At 48.2% G+C, this 14,978-nt stretch overlaps 1 protein-coding gene across 4 annotated transcripts in view; it reads right to left on the bottom strand.

The window, feature by feature from the left end:
- Window positions 1-14,125, bottom strand: part of CDH8 (cadherin 8) — a 308,272-nt gene extending 294,147 nt beyond the window's left edge. For 3 of the 4 annotated variants that reach the window (XM_070398065.1, XM_070398063.1, XM_070398066.1), the window contains exon 1: window positions 13,747-14,125. The gene's annotated coding sequence lies outside the window, so the exon portion shown is untranslated. Of the gene's footprint in view, window positions 1-12,750; window positions 12,847-13,746 lie in introns of those variants that run through there. The other variant, XM_070398064.1, reaches the window with a different exon arrangement.
- Window positions 14,126-14,978: the final 853 nt, after the last annotated feature.

Here is a 14,978-nt window from a genome sequence, read left to right as displayed (position 1 = left end):
CTTGTGAAACTATTAGGAACAGCTGGAACGGACCATTATTTTAAAAATTGTGCCAAATACTCTGCAAGTGTACTCTGGCACCTTCTGTGTTAATGATGCTGGGACAGGGACATGTCATCCCATTGAAACTCAGGACAGACGCTTCTTTGATGGAGACCATCAAGCAGCACTCAGGATGACCTGTGACATGACCAGTGTGCTGCCTGAACTCGCCAGGCTCAGGGAACAAGTAGTAATCGGCCCAGGAGCAATTTCATAGGATGGCATGGCTTCATTAGTCTGAATGAAAGGATTAATACGTAGATGCAGAGCCCCGAATACTACCCATGAACACAAAACCTTACAGTCAGAGTAAGCTCACTAGCCTTTGTACTGTTTTGTTCAAAACTGAGGCACAGAAGAATTAAGTGACTTGCCCAAAGAATAGCTCTGATAAGAAGCAGGTCACTATTTCAATCTAGGTAATCGAACTCCAAAATTCTCTTTCCTCCTCCTCTCATTATATAAATATCTGATGAGCATATACTGAGTGTCCAATACTGGGAATGGAAAGGCAAATAGGTCAGAGAGCTTATCTTCAGGGACCGAAGAGTCTAAAGGGTAAAGACTAAGAGATAAATACAACATCTAGGGCAGTGATGGCGAACCTGTGACACGCGAACTCATTTTTTTGGTTGATTTTTCTTTGTGAAATGGCATTTAAATATATAAAATCAATATCAAAAATATAAGTCTTTGTTTTACTATGGTTGCAAATATCAAAAAATTTCTATATGTGACACGGCACCAGAGTTAAGTTAGGGTTTTTTAAAATGCTGACACGCCGAGCTCAAAAGGTTCGCCATCACTGATCTAGGGCAACATAATCTGAGAACAGTTAGGGGAAGAGAGTGATGAGTATGCCACCCATCTTGGCAGCATCACAGAAGGCTTCCTGGGGGCAGTGTCCTCTACATGTTGAGAAGTGACTTCCCAACTGGGGAGGGGTAGATGTGAAAGGACATTTAAATCAAGCTGTGGGCAGTCCAGACTACTGACTAGTCCAGGAGCTCTCAATGAGCCAGCACCTAGGGTAGTGTCCCAATCATGACTCACTAGCTCATCCAGTCCATGATCATGGCATCTTCTCCCTACCCACCAACTTCATCCTAGTCACAGCTGCTACAGAGTACATGTCTGTAGGGTCCCTTCTTCTCTGCCAGTTCTCTGTGATGAGAAAGCCATGTTTTTTGGTGTGTGTGTGTGTTTTTAAATATTTTTACAGAGAGGAAGGGAGAGGAAGAGAGAGTTAGAAACACTGATCAGCTGCCTCCTGCACACTCCCTACTGGGGATGTGCCTGCAACCAAGGTGCATGCCCTTGACTGGAATCTAACCTGGGACCCTTCAGTCCACAGGCCGATGCTCTATCCACTGAGCCAAACCGATTAGGGTGAGAAAGGCATGTTTGATTTCTCCTAAGTTTTGAGAATAAAAATACATACCCTCCCACAGAGCGGGAGTGGGAGACAGATGAGTGCTATTCCAATGCAGCCCCTCCTTTTTCAGAGAAAGGGGGAGTGACTTGGCCAACACCCGCAGTGGGTGGCAGAGCCCTGGCGGAGCTCCAGGAAGAAATCAGCCCAACTCTGCAAAATCCCTTCTTTTTCTCTGTTGTTCCCTCCTACTACCCCCCTGTGCGCGCTTCTAGACCTGAAATACTCCTACACCCCTCCTCCAGTGCTGCCACATTCTTGAATCACTTGTACCATTACTTTAAATTCTATTAAAACATTTTCAGTTTTTAAATGATTTACTTAAAGCCCACCCAGCCTGGCTCACTGGTTGAGGTTCGACCTATGAACCAGGAGGTCACGGTTCAATTCTTGGTCAGGGCACATGCCCGGGTTGAGAGCTCAATACCCAGTAAGAGGCGTGCAGGAGGCAGCTGATTGGTGATTCTCATTATTGATGTTTCTATCTCTCATTCCCTCTCCCTTCCTCTCTGAAATCAATAAAAATATTTTAAAATTGACTTAAAAACGGAAAGCCAATATTATTTTCTACAAAATAATTAAAGTGAACACTTAGAAAACATTTGGTGAATATCCCATGAAGACGGACTAAACACACTCACGCACACACACTTTACTAATATGTGTGGATATGGTAAGTCATCAACACAGACTATACACAAATACATATCTACACACGTTAGATGTAACACACATGTATGTATTTATACCTACTCTTCAAAAGAGCCCTAGTATTATTATGACTTTATTATCATTCCCATTTTAGAGAAAAGCAGGCTGAAGCACAGAGAAATTGCTATGTAAAGCAATATTTTCTTTTCCCTGAACTAGACAATGTCAAAGTCTCAGTCGTCTCTCTCTTTGTTAAAAGGGAAGCAGTTAGAGGCCAGGGTGTGCTGTTCAATAAGTAACTAGTAGCTCTGGAAAAGGAAACTAGGAGAATGTCTGATGTCTGAGTTCCATGCTACCGAGATCTCCGCCATGACCAAAGTCAAGCTTCGCATGACCGTTAACCAGCTCCAGGGCAGTTCCTCAACTTTTTAGCAATCAGCTCTGAGGCGTCCAGTAAGAGCGGCCCCAGGACACCATTGTGGGGGTGCGTCTCAAACTTCAATCTACATCCAAGCACCTGTAACTCTAGCTAACATGCAGATTCCGAGCCAGTGATTTGAGCGCGGGGCCTGCGATTCTGCACTTCCAACCGTCTCTCCTGGGATGCAGATGCTACCATCTGGGATTTGAGGACCACCATCTGCAAAGCTAGGGTTTCTCGAGAATAAGACAGCTCCCCATTCAGACCACCTCCTTGAGATGCCTTGAAGGCGTCCCTGGTGATGTGGGAAATGCACTTCCTGCTCAGTGTCATTTGAAGCCGTGCCCATAACCTACTATCACTCATTATACGGGACCACACACATATATCAGAAACCCTGCACTGAAGTATAGGAATACACAGGGGTTTGTATGATGTCATAATATTCCTCCCGCACTTTATATCAGCATTGGGAGTGACACGGGAATCCTGTCCCCCTGGCTGGTGTGTCCATATACACATGCATTTTTTTTTTCTTTTTTAAAATGTATTTTCATTGATTTCAGAGACAAAGGGAGAGGGAGAGGGAGATAGAAACATCAATGATGAGAATCATTGGTCAGCTGCCTCCTACACACACCCTACTGGGGATGGAGCCTGCAACCCAGGCATGTGCCCTGACTGGACATTGAACCATGACCTCCCGGTTCATAGGTGGACGCTCAACCACTGAGCCACACCAGCCAGGCTGCATATGCATTTTATAGGAGGTGGTGAGACTTGGCCTTCCCTTCAGTGAAGTCACTTGGAGAGAAATGGGATTCTCCGGTGACAATGAGAGCCACGCTGTTTATATGCTTGCACCTCTGCCACAGGCAGGGCTAATAGGATCCTCTCTGATGATCAGAAAAAAGTTGTATAAGAATTCTTGAGATGCCACTGAATGTTATGGCACTGTTATCAGAATTAATAAACATTCTGAATAGCAACTGCTACACCAGCTGCTGAACTCTATGCAAGGATGAAGACAACGTGCAAGGCTGTAAAGCTTGGGTAAAAAAAAAAAATCAATTTATTTTTAGATTTTCTAACCACAATATGTATGTCTGGCCAAGCAAGCCACTTTATTATAATGCTGCCACATTGATTTACACCCAGAGAGTGAGATGAAGAGATTTCACAGTCTCTCTGGAATTCCTACAAATAACAAAGGGTTTGGAATTCCCCCATAAGAAGATAGTTCTCCTCTTGGGTAAACTACTTGCAAGCCAACTTTTCATTCACACTCACAGTTTCAAGACAGTTCTAGTGACAACCTAGATCTCGGTCTCCTGACCCCAACATCCGATCAAGGTGAACTTGGCCAGTCCTCAAATACGTTAAGTCATTACCCAGAAACACAGTGCACCATCGATTTTGTAAACAGCCTGAAGTTCCAAACGCTGAGCCACACACCGAGGGGTGACGTCTACAATAAAAATGGGCTTTTACAGACACTTTAAGATTCAATCCAGCAGATGATTGTGGTTGACAGGAAATTATGCTTTTATGATCCACTGGGCTTAGTGGCCACAATATTTCATGGAGGCAAAAATGACACACAGGACCAGAGAGTTTCTATTAAAAATGTTTCTGACCTTGAATTTAGAGCCATTAGCAGGCTGTTTCAAAACAGGTAAATGCACACTGAATTCAAAGTGGTATTTCAGGAACGCGGGGGATGCGAGTCAGCGTGTGGCCCAGTGCACTTCACGCCAGGCGCTGGAGGACTGGAGCTGAACGGGTAGAAATGGTTTGGGGATCTTGGAGAGGAGTGTGATACATGCATGTGTCCAAATAGAAGTCATTCAAGAGAACCGCCTTCCCTAAAGCCTTCAGAATTCCCCAACCAGATTCCCTGGGCAGAATAGCATTCGCAAGGTTTTCTGTACACACACATAAACATGTGTTTGTTTGTTTGCTTATCTCTCCCCTCAGCCGCAACCTTTCTGATGATCTCTTCTTGGCATTAGACCATCTACTAGTACTTATCCAGCTGTGCCTATGCACCCAAAGGCATATCATTTGCCAAAATAATACCGGCCAAATCCACTTTGCTCTCTTATTGGCATGCTCCTTTTTTTCTACCAGAAGCTTTAGTTTCTTTAAGTTCTCTAACGATTGGTTATTTTGGCAAAAATAAATGAATAAATAAATAAATGCCTTCTCCTTTTTTTTCCCAAGAAGGAGTCAGAGCTTCTCTGTCAGTTACAGACATTTCAGAATGAGGTCTGTGACAAGGTCAAGGAGGTCAAAATAAGACCCCCTTTTATAGAGTTACTAGAGGCTCAGTGCACAAATTCATGCACAGGCGGGGTCCGGCTGGCCCGGCTCAATCAGGGCCGGGCCAGCCATGGGGAGGGGCCGCAGGCAGTTGGCCAGCCGGCCCACCCCCCATCTCCTGGTTGAACTCCCGGTCAAGGGGACAATTTGCATATTAGGCTTTTATTATATAGGATAGAGCCAGGCCTTTATTTATAAAAACTTTCTTAAATGATAAGGTTAGTTAAGCTCTTGAAGGTAAGTCTGTAGTATTGGACTTGCTTAAAGCAAAGCTGCATGGAGATCATCTCAGAAAGATGAGTGGAGGCCCTGGCTGGGTAGCTCAGTTGGATAGAGCACTGTCCCGATACACCAAGGTTGTGGGTTCAAGTCCCACGAAGGACACATACAAGAATCAAGAATCAACCAATGAATGCATAAATAAGGGGAACAACAGATCTCTCCTCTCTCTCTCTCTCACTCTCTCTCTCCCCCTTCCCTTTCTCTCTCTAAAAATTAATCAATAAGTAAAAAAGATGAGTGGAAGTTTGACACTCACTAAAGATAGGCAGTGCCAGGAAGCCATTTCTCAAGTCTCATTTAAATCCCTCCTTCTTCATTTAAAGGCCACATCCTTTGCTGTCTCTGTATCACTTGTTGACAATGCCCTAGTTGGTGATGGAATGCATGAAAACAATCTGTGCTGGCCATTTGTTGGAGGAGGTCATGGAGAGTACGTTACCACCAGTGGACCGTTCAGCTGGACTGGGGCAATCGGAGGAGGCTCTTTACCCCTCCTGGTCCTTGGAATGTAAGTTCTGCCCACTGTTCCTCCACTAGGAGCTACTTCAAGATCACAGCTTGGAGAGAGCAATGTATAATTGAGACCAGGTGGACTGAATATGGAACTGAACCCACTGAGGCCTCTATGTAAACCAGTGGTTCTCATCCTAGGGTGCACATTAGAATCACCTGGGAATCTTTTTAAAATCCTGATTTCTGGGCCTCATCCTCCAGAAATTCTATTTCTTTGTTATCGGGTGGGGCCACAACATTAGTAACAAATAAACAAAATTTCCGGAGGATGAGGCTCAGAAATCAGGATTTTAAAAGGATTCCCACGTGATTCTAATGTGCACCCAAGGCTGAGAACCACTGAAACTTTTTATTTTTTTATTTTATTTTATTTTATTGATTTTTTACAGAGAGGAAGGGAGAGGGATAGAGAGTCAGAAACATAGATGAGAGAGAAACATCGATCAGCTGCCTCCTGCACACCCCACACTGGGGATATGCCTGCAACCAAGATACATGCCCTTGACTGGAATCGGACCTGGGACCCTTTGGTCCACAGGCCGACACTCTATCCACTGAGACAAACCAGTCAGGGCTAGAACCACTGAAACTTTTAAGATTCTCTCAGGAGGGTGCAGAGAGGAACTTGTCTGTGGTTGCCCAAGTCAAGCCTCCTCTGTAAGTTCCCTTGATTATTAAAGTACCGCCTACCAATGTAGAATAGTCGCTCCCTTTCTTCAGTCTCTCCTTGCCCTCGAATTCCACCTGGAGAACTGCCAAGGTTACAAGCCAGCAAGCCAACGAAACCCTTTAAATCACAGCCACCAATAGGAATCGATCGTGTGCTTACCATCTTTATAACACAGATGAACCGTGGGGAGCTCCAAGGCACAGTGGTTAAGAACATTGATGCTGGAGTAATCTGAATCATAGTTCTATCATTCATAATGTAAATGGCAAAATAATTTCAAAATGTGGCAGACAAGGAAACTGATGCTCTGTGTTTAATAATACCTAACTGGGAGGATTACAGAAAAAAAAAATTATACAAGAGAAGGTATGTAAAACTCTTTGTCCATGTAGCAATAATAGTTTTTATGGAATGCTTCATGTGCTTCACAACGAAGTTTAACTGATTTTATGAAATTATTTTATTTCAATTTCTTGCTGTGTACATCACTGAGGGAAACTGCAGTGCTCTGTGTAGAAGGTAATAAATAAAATAACCTTTCTTTCCAACCCTTGATTTTAAAATAAACGGCCTGGCCCCAGTTGGATATAAATAAAACGGCATTTCATAAGTAGTTTCCCTACCTGCAGCTAACATACAATTAATGCCTCCAAGTAGCTTTATCAGGCCTCCAAAGGGTTGCAGTTTTACCCACCCACCCCTACTCAACCCAGTCTCCCTTTGCAATAGATGCCATGGCATTGGCCAGTGGTTCTCAACCTTCTGGCCCTTTAAATACAGTTCCTCATGTTGTGACCCAACCATAAAATTATTTTCCTTGCTACTTCATCACTGTCATGTTGCTACTGTGATGAATCGTCATGTAAATATCTGATATGCAGGATGGTCTTAGGCGACCCCTGTGGAAGGGTCGTTCGACCGCCAAAGGGGTCGCGACCCACAGGTTGAGAACCGCTGGCATTGGTTATCACTATTTTCTCCTGAGAGGTTCCAGTGCAAGTAATGCACTTCCACATCTGAGAAGATTCCCTTTCAGCCAAGTTGTAACCACTCATTAGAAAACATGAGCCGGTACTTTCCTTCTACAAGAAAAATCCCACTGCATTTCACAGTCATCTATTCGTTCCTGAGATGGGGGCAAGCAGGGAGTCCCTGGGAACGCAAAGAGGAGGCCAAAGTGATACCTAAACACTTCTCACTAGGGAGCTCAGTGAAGCTAATGCCAGTTAGAGATCTGGTTCAGACAGTGTCTGCTTCCAAAAATACTCAACAAACTTCCTCTGTGCATGTTAAGGAATATTAGCACCACTGAGGATAGAAACGAGAAGCTCTCCCTTCTTGCTTATGAAAGGTGGAAATGGTTAAAATCAGTTCCATCACACAACCAGGCGCACGGAGTCTGCAATACTGAGACGGAAAAGCAGCCGAGTGTAAGAAGTCAAGATCCTGCCAATGAGATCACGCTGCGTGGTAACCACCCTGCAAGTGCACTTTCCTGTCATTCTCTCATGTCTCAGACTTCATAGCTTAAATGCCACCCCCGGACGCTGTTCCCGTGAACTCCGGACACGATGATGGGGTAGACAGTCGGATAGAGAGCAAGCAATCATTTCACAGAAATAGCATCGAGATGTCACAGGGAATGTAGAGTTCATGAAAATTAACTAAATTGCTAGATTCTAGAAAGGGTAGACTAGCTCCGGCTACAAAATGTTAGTGAAACTCAAAGACAAGTATGCTTTCCTACAATAAAAACATATAGAACTTTTTTCATATTCATGAGCATCCTCATTTTGAAGATGGGCCTATTTGGATGCAGTAAAGTTGAATTCTGTTTGTCAGGCTGAAATGGCAATACACTAGTAGAGAATGGCGTGTGCCCTTATAATTGTTATATCAAATTTTGGAGATGAGGCTGCATATACGAGAAAGAAAGCATTCCCTTGTGATATTTATATCATTCCCCATCTACATATTTTGTTATTCATGTCACATCAGAAATCAAATAATCATATTTTATGCATTAATTTACCTAGAAAGAAACAATGCCTGGAAAATATTGCTCTTACTGCTAATGGAGCATGAAAATACTTTGATGATATTCTCACTTAGTTATATGCATAGAAAGGATTAAAAAGATTCTGTTTTCTATTCCTTTACAAGATATTCAATTTGCTTAAAATATCAGTAAACACATCCACAAAAGCATCTTACAATGGAATACACACACACACACACACACACACACACATATATATTTTTTCCTGTGTGTCTATGTGAGAGGCAGGTACCCTGCTGATTAAAAGCAATATACAGGAGCACAGAGTAACTGTCTTCTAAGACACTCAGACTAGTTCACGAGGGGAATATAAACTGTTTCATTTAAATTAAAAAAATATATTATAGAGAGAAGGAGATGAGCAAGTTTTTCTTGGTGATTTTTTATACTTTCCCAGGAGAGAAAGGTACCCACACTGAGTAACACATGTAACACTTCCATAACCAGAGCATTTTTCCCCAATAAAATACAACTTTGCATCACATGCAGTTTAATAGCATGCTTGATGCAAGTCTAGTTTTGGAGGCATTCTCGTTTTTACAAAGCTGACTTATGTCACTTTTATATCCCATAGCATTTAAAAATGATTTCAAAGGGGGAAAAAATAAGCTTTGTGCAACGTGAATAAAACTGATTTCAAAAGAGAGAGAGAGAGACTCTAAAAATAAACTCAGGGCAATTTATGAAACTTGTGTAGAGAAAACGGAGGTAGACCATCACAATATTCGACTTTGGATATGACTGTGTCCTGCCCTGCCTTTTATTGAGAAGGCACTGTCTTTGCTCATTGTTAATGCATCAAATAAATGTTTACTGAGCACTAACTCTGTGCTAAGCCCTCGTGCAACCATCATTCTAACGTCTGCAGTTGTCTTTGGCAGTAAAGGTAAGGAAGGCTAAAAAATTCTAAATAAAACTGTTATTCTTTTACAATGCTTTTCCAAAGAGACACCCGGAAATCACAACTCTGTACTTCTACCTACTAATACAACTTAAAAAAAGACTTATAAAAGCAAGAAGGGGGTGGTGATATTTACATAAGGAATAGCACTTGTAGATAGGACACAGGATACTGTATTGGTCCTGGTGACTTGTCATGAAGTGGCGATGGAGATTCAGTTCATGGTAACGTAGGGGAGACACAGCTACCTTGCATCTCTTGAACTTCTTTTCTGACCTTTTGAAGTTGCCAGGTTCAACTCGTTTTCTGCTCACGGTTACACCTGAAGCGGATTTCGAGGCAGGCACCAACGGTTCAGAAATTCAAGAAATCAACTACTTAGCAACTTGCATGGGAATGAAATGAGATGGGACTAACAGCTCTTGGGTGAATTCAACCCCACTAAATCAGATCCATCAAAATAGTATTCTGTTTCACAAGTATATACAGGACTGAGGTCTCACCACACCACACACAGATGTACTGTTTTTAAAAGACTGGCTGACATATAAATTCAAGAGCCAGGAAGGCAGGTCAAATGACCTAAGGCAGGTGAAATGGCCGAAGGAACATGATAAAAATCTCATACTTGAACCAATAAATGAGTTCCTTATATGGACATGTTTTCAAGTTTTTCTGGCAAGTGTGCGTGTGTGTGCGCGCGCGCTCACACAAGAATCAGCTGTGACTTCATTCTATGCTCCGTAGCAGGTGTATAATACACCAAAGTTCAGAGCAGCTTCCCAAACTAAAAAGCCAACTTAATCCATTTCAGCCGTGAATGCCAACAGTGCCGAAAACAAAGAGAAAACTGCATTTTTTCCTGCCTCTCTGCATAGCGGTGTGAGAAATATCAAATGACTAAAGCCAGCAGCAGCACTGGCACGGGATTTCCGCGGGAGTCCTGGGACCTTCTAGTGCCTTGCTAATTAAAAGGCTGCTCGGCTTCTGCTTGCTCCTGAGTTTGTCAAACGCAAACCTCTGCTGATGGGCCGGAAAAGTGTTGTTGAAAATATAAATAGAATGTCATTCTACCCCTGAGAAGCTTCTGGTTTTGCGTGGACAATTTGCTCCACTGGAATGTCGAGGAAGCTATAAGGAGTGCCACCTTGAGTAGAAAAATAAAGATGCTTATTTTTCTTTAGCGAGTTGAAGTACTGACAACTTGTTTTTCTGAACAGCTGAGGTATGGAGTCTAAACTTTCCTATCTGGGCTTGTTCCTTTTCCCTCGCCAATAACCCGTGGAAGGAACCTAGAAGCAAAGCCCAGAGGCGCAATTTCTTGAACAGAATCATTACACCCTCATTCAGTGGAGTTTCCTAGTTTTTGCTCCAACCATCGGATGCTCTCTGGGAACCAGGAGCACCAGACCTTAAATACTTTACAAGGAAATGTTGCGTCAGGAGTGCATGCATATAACAGCCTTTCAAAATACTTTCTCAAGTGGCCTATTCCATTCTGCTGAGCATGTTTTAGGGAATGTTTTTTACATCCAGCATACCACCGTTGGCTACTTAAAGTGTGCTCATTGCTAAATTCAAGGGTGGCTTTGGACAACTGCTGCCTTGACCAGAGTTCTGCATGATACTCCATAGAGTTATTTTCCTGGGTAAGGATTCCCTTCCCTTTAGAGCTGATGTGTGCGGAGCAGGCGCCTGGAGCTGCTCTTCCAGTGAGGGCTGCTGCCAAACTGTTCTGCAGCTAAATTTCTAAGACCCTCCAGAGCTCCCGAAATCCATGCCGAGTACCCAAACTGTAGCCCCCCCAAATGCTAGCGTCTTGAATGGAGAGGGGTACCTATCTGGAATCTTGAGAGTTTTAGGAGATTGTAGATTGAGAATGGAATGAAACCAAAGCACTTAATTGTAATGGTAACACTAATTACAGGGGAAAAAGAGATTTAAAAGTTGGAATGACGGCATCACTGCACAAATTTCGGAAAACATGAGCCCGTGTCCCCCAAACATCTAGCCCATTTGTGATGGTCAAGGGATGCCCTGCCACTCCATTGGGCACGTGGGGGACAGAGTAAGGAAGATGGACAGCCCTGCGGGGAGGGATCTCCAGAGCTGCCGGCAGGCTCATCTCTGTTTTCACAACAGATTTTTTTTTTCTCAACTCTGAGCCCTTTTCAGGGCCCAGAAAATAACATCTCAAAGGTGATTTAAAATCCCGCAACTGCTCCAGCGTGGAATGGCTATGTGACGGGGCGCTTCCCATCTGCGGAAGCAGATTTACAAAATAGTAGGATTCATAGTGTTATTTAATAAGAGGGATAGCCCTCCAATTTCTTTCAGCCACAGAGCTCGGGGAAGTGGGAAAACATGTCTGGACATGATAATTACGGAGAACTCCCTTGGAGTGGAAAAGAAAATGTAACCCTCAGAGAACATTCTTCAATGGTACCAGGTCTCTCAGTAGAGAAACTCCTCTCTCTCTCTCTCTCTCTCTCTCTCTCTCTGACACACACACGCACACGCAGGCTCACAGACACACTCCAGATGAACCCCCTGCAAAAGTGGACACAGCTGGTGAAGGCAAAGGCAGCAGCCAGGCAGGGATCTCAGTTGTGTCTGGCGTGAAGGATGGGGCTCATTTTGCATGCAGTGAGGTACAGCCGCGAGGCGAGGGCGAACGGATGGAAAATCCCATTCTCCAATCCGACATAAATATCTCTTTCCCACGTCTACTTTTCCAGTTGGAAGGCTCCTATAATGAAGCCGGAGGTGACAGCCCAGGGGAGGGGGGCTGCTGCTAACCATGGAGACGGCCGTCAGGAGTGTTGTAAAGGGGACCGGCGCTTCCCCAGGGCCCCGATCAACCCCAGTCCCTCCTCTGGGCTCGGCGACAGTACCCGGAGCCCCAGGGCAGTGCCCTTGCCTACCTCCTTGGCGGGTGTCCCCTCCTTCTCACGGCCAGCCCACAGTCCTGGGGAGCCGGTGAAGACAGCAGCCCAGCGGGCTGAGCTCATTAGCAGCTCTGGCGCTAACGGAGTGAGGGCTCCTCTCCTGCCTCTTAGAGAGGAAACTCTTGTGGAATCTTCAGGAAAAGGGTGGGAAAGTTGAAAGGACCCCGTCTCCCTCCGGCTCGCTCCATGCTAAGCTCCAGCCTTTCATTGGAGCCGAAGTGAGCAGCTGCCAGCCCGGGGTTCCATTACAGACTAATGTTGTGCGTTTGCAACAATCAACAATTAATGTTGTTTGATTTCTTACATTGAGCAACCCAAGCAAACAGCTGCTCTCTCCGCTCGCGGAGGCAGAGGGCTGCTCCTTCGCTCGCCACCGGCTCTGTGCCTAGGGGGAAGGGTCCACCATAAGGAAACTTTGCGATTTCGGCCACATTGGGGAGGAGGCGGAGGGGGGGGGGGGGGGGAGCTTTGGTCTCGGGGAGGGAAAAAGCGGAGGAAAATGTAGATACCTGTTGGCATCACCGTTGGCGGGGGCAGGTCTTCGCCGTCTCCAGCCTCGGCTAGAGCCTGGGAGACCCGGGGCAGGTCCCTGAGGAACCTGTTACGCAGAACCCAGGCGAGAGCCCTCTCTTCCTCGGGTCCTGCGAGGGGTGCGGCCCGCCCCCCAAGGGCTGGCGGGTGGGAGCCGTGAGATGACAGCGCAGCTGCAGGTTCTGCAGGCGCTGGGAGAGGAGGGGGTGGGGGAACCGAGACGTCCCTGGCTCCGGGGGCCTCGGCGAGCTCGGTCTCGCCGGCTGAGAACGGACGCTGCCTGGGGGTCCTGCCGGGGTGCGGGGCAGCGGCTCGGAGTCTGCAGAGCCGCGGGGCGGCGCGGGATCCCGCAAGTTTGCAGCCGGCGCCGCGCCTCCGGGCTGGAGCAGCCACTTGTGGGAAAGCCTGGCGCGGGGGGTTTGGGGCTGCAGAGTCGCGATCGGCGGCCTCACCGAGGGGTCGCCCTCCCTCTCTGGGCGGTGGGGGGATGCAGCCAACCTGCGAGAGGGCACCTGGGCGCCGGCGCCTCCTTCCCTCGCCGGCGCGCACACGCCTGGTGCTCAGCGGCAGGTGCTCCCAGCCCCGCGCGGCCCCCGCAGTGAAGGCGCGCGGCCGCCGCTGCGCCTGCCCGGGTCCGGAAGCGGCGGAATTCGCCCAGCGATCGCGAGGAGGGAGACCCGCAGGTCAACCGGGGGGGGACTCAGCCTGCTTGCTCCTCTCCAGGATCTACGCTCACGGCGGTTGGCAAAAAATCCTCACGCCAAATTCGGAGGCGCCCCCTGGGCTGCGCATCTCGGGGAAGGAGACGCCGATCAGCCGGGCGCCTGGGCTGGGCACCCGCATCCAGCATCGGAGCGGAAGGATGCGCGCAAGGTGTCCAAGGTGTGGGAAGGGGCAGGGGCATTCCTAAAAGAAGCGTCCCTCCTGGGTCCTCGGGGCGTGGAGGGGAAAATAAAAGGGGGGGGGTTACTTACTTGGGCTGGCTCCGCGCTGGCGAATGTCAAGCCTCTCGGTTCACAAATGGCTGGAGGGACTCGGGGTCGGCTCCCGAGGGCGGCGAGTGGCGAGCAGTCCCCGCGCGCTGGGCAGGCGCCTCCGGATCCCGTTCATGCCGGTGGGAGCCGCGGGGCGGGCGCGCTGGGCTCCGGGTGTCCGCGGCCCCAAGTGCGGCGGCCGGGCGGGCGCTCCGGTCTGTGCGCCAAGCCGCCCACCGGCCGCGGCGGAGGAGCTTCCAGGAGGCGGGGAGGTGCCCGAGCAATCCACGGATTCGGGGCTGAGCGCTTCGGCGTGCGAGCCCGCCCGCCTGCCAGATGCAACTGTGAAGTGATGTGGAAAAGTGAGCCGGGTGCCTCCCCTGATGGATCTCATTGGGCAGCGCGCGGAGGCAGGTCTGCCACTTGGAAATTCGTGGAAGCGGCCCCCCTCCCCGCCCCCTCCCCGCCGGCCCCCCTGCGCTGGCGCGCGCGGGCTCCCGGGCTCTCCCCCTTCCCAAGTGGGCACCCAACTTTGAGCTCCTCGCCCCCGAGCGCGCCCCGCGCGCTTCCGCCGCCAGAGGAGGCGGCGGGCGGAGAGGCGCCCTTCCGTGCGGGGCGCGCAGCCCGCGGAGGACCGCGCTGGCGGGTAGGAGGGCTGGCGGGCGCTAAAGGAGGAGGAGGAGGTACCGCGAGCTCTCTCTCTCCAGGCTTACCGGAGTTCTGCGGCTGGCGGTCGCTCGGGAAGCGTCTCCGTGGCCCACAGCTGCTTTCCCTGGGAGGAAGAGGGCGCACGGGGCAATGGGGTGCGCGCGCGTGGGCAGCCCACCTCCTCGTTATTCCAAGAGCCTCTTGCGGACAGAGGGGTGTGTTTGTAAGACCGCTGCCTTCTACTCAGACAATATGGGTTTAGAGGCTGTGCTGTGTGGTCCTGTGGGGGGGGGGGGGGGGGGAGCGCATTCCTCATTCCCCTGGCTTCTACTCCTTTGGGGAGCTGAGATGAGGGAGAGCAGCAGGGTGTGCAATAAGATGTGAAAAGAGAGCAGACCTTGCTTGGCTATAAAGGGGGGCGTTGCTAAAGGTCTTCTCAATGTGTCCTGGCCTCCAGATCTCTGCTTAGGCGCCATGCATTCAGACCCCCCAGCTTCCACCAAGGCCTCCCCCCCCACCCCAGTCTCCACTAAGAGATGCCCTGTCTGCGGCCCCTTTGAGGCCTCTGGTGGAGTCCACTCTGA

The sequence above is a fragment of the Myotis yumanensis genome, unplaced genomic scaffold (genome assembly GCF_028538775.1).
Source record: "Myotis yumanensis isolate MYYU_CA2020_CCGP unplaced genomic scaffold, mMyoYum1.0.hap1 SCAF_18, whole genome shotgun sequence".
NCBI lineage: Eukaryota > Metazoa > Chordata > Mammalia > Chiroptera > Vespertilionidae > Myotis > Myotis yumanensis.
Note: the sequence above shows the minus strand (reverse complement) of the source record. Positions and strands in the feature narration are given on the sequence as shown.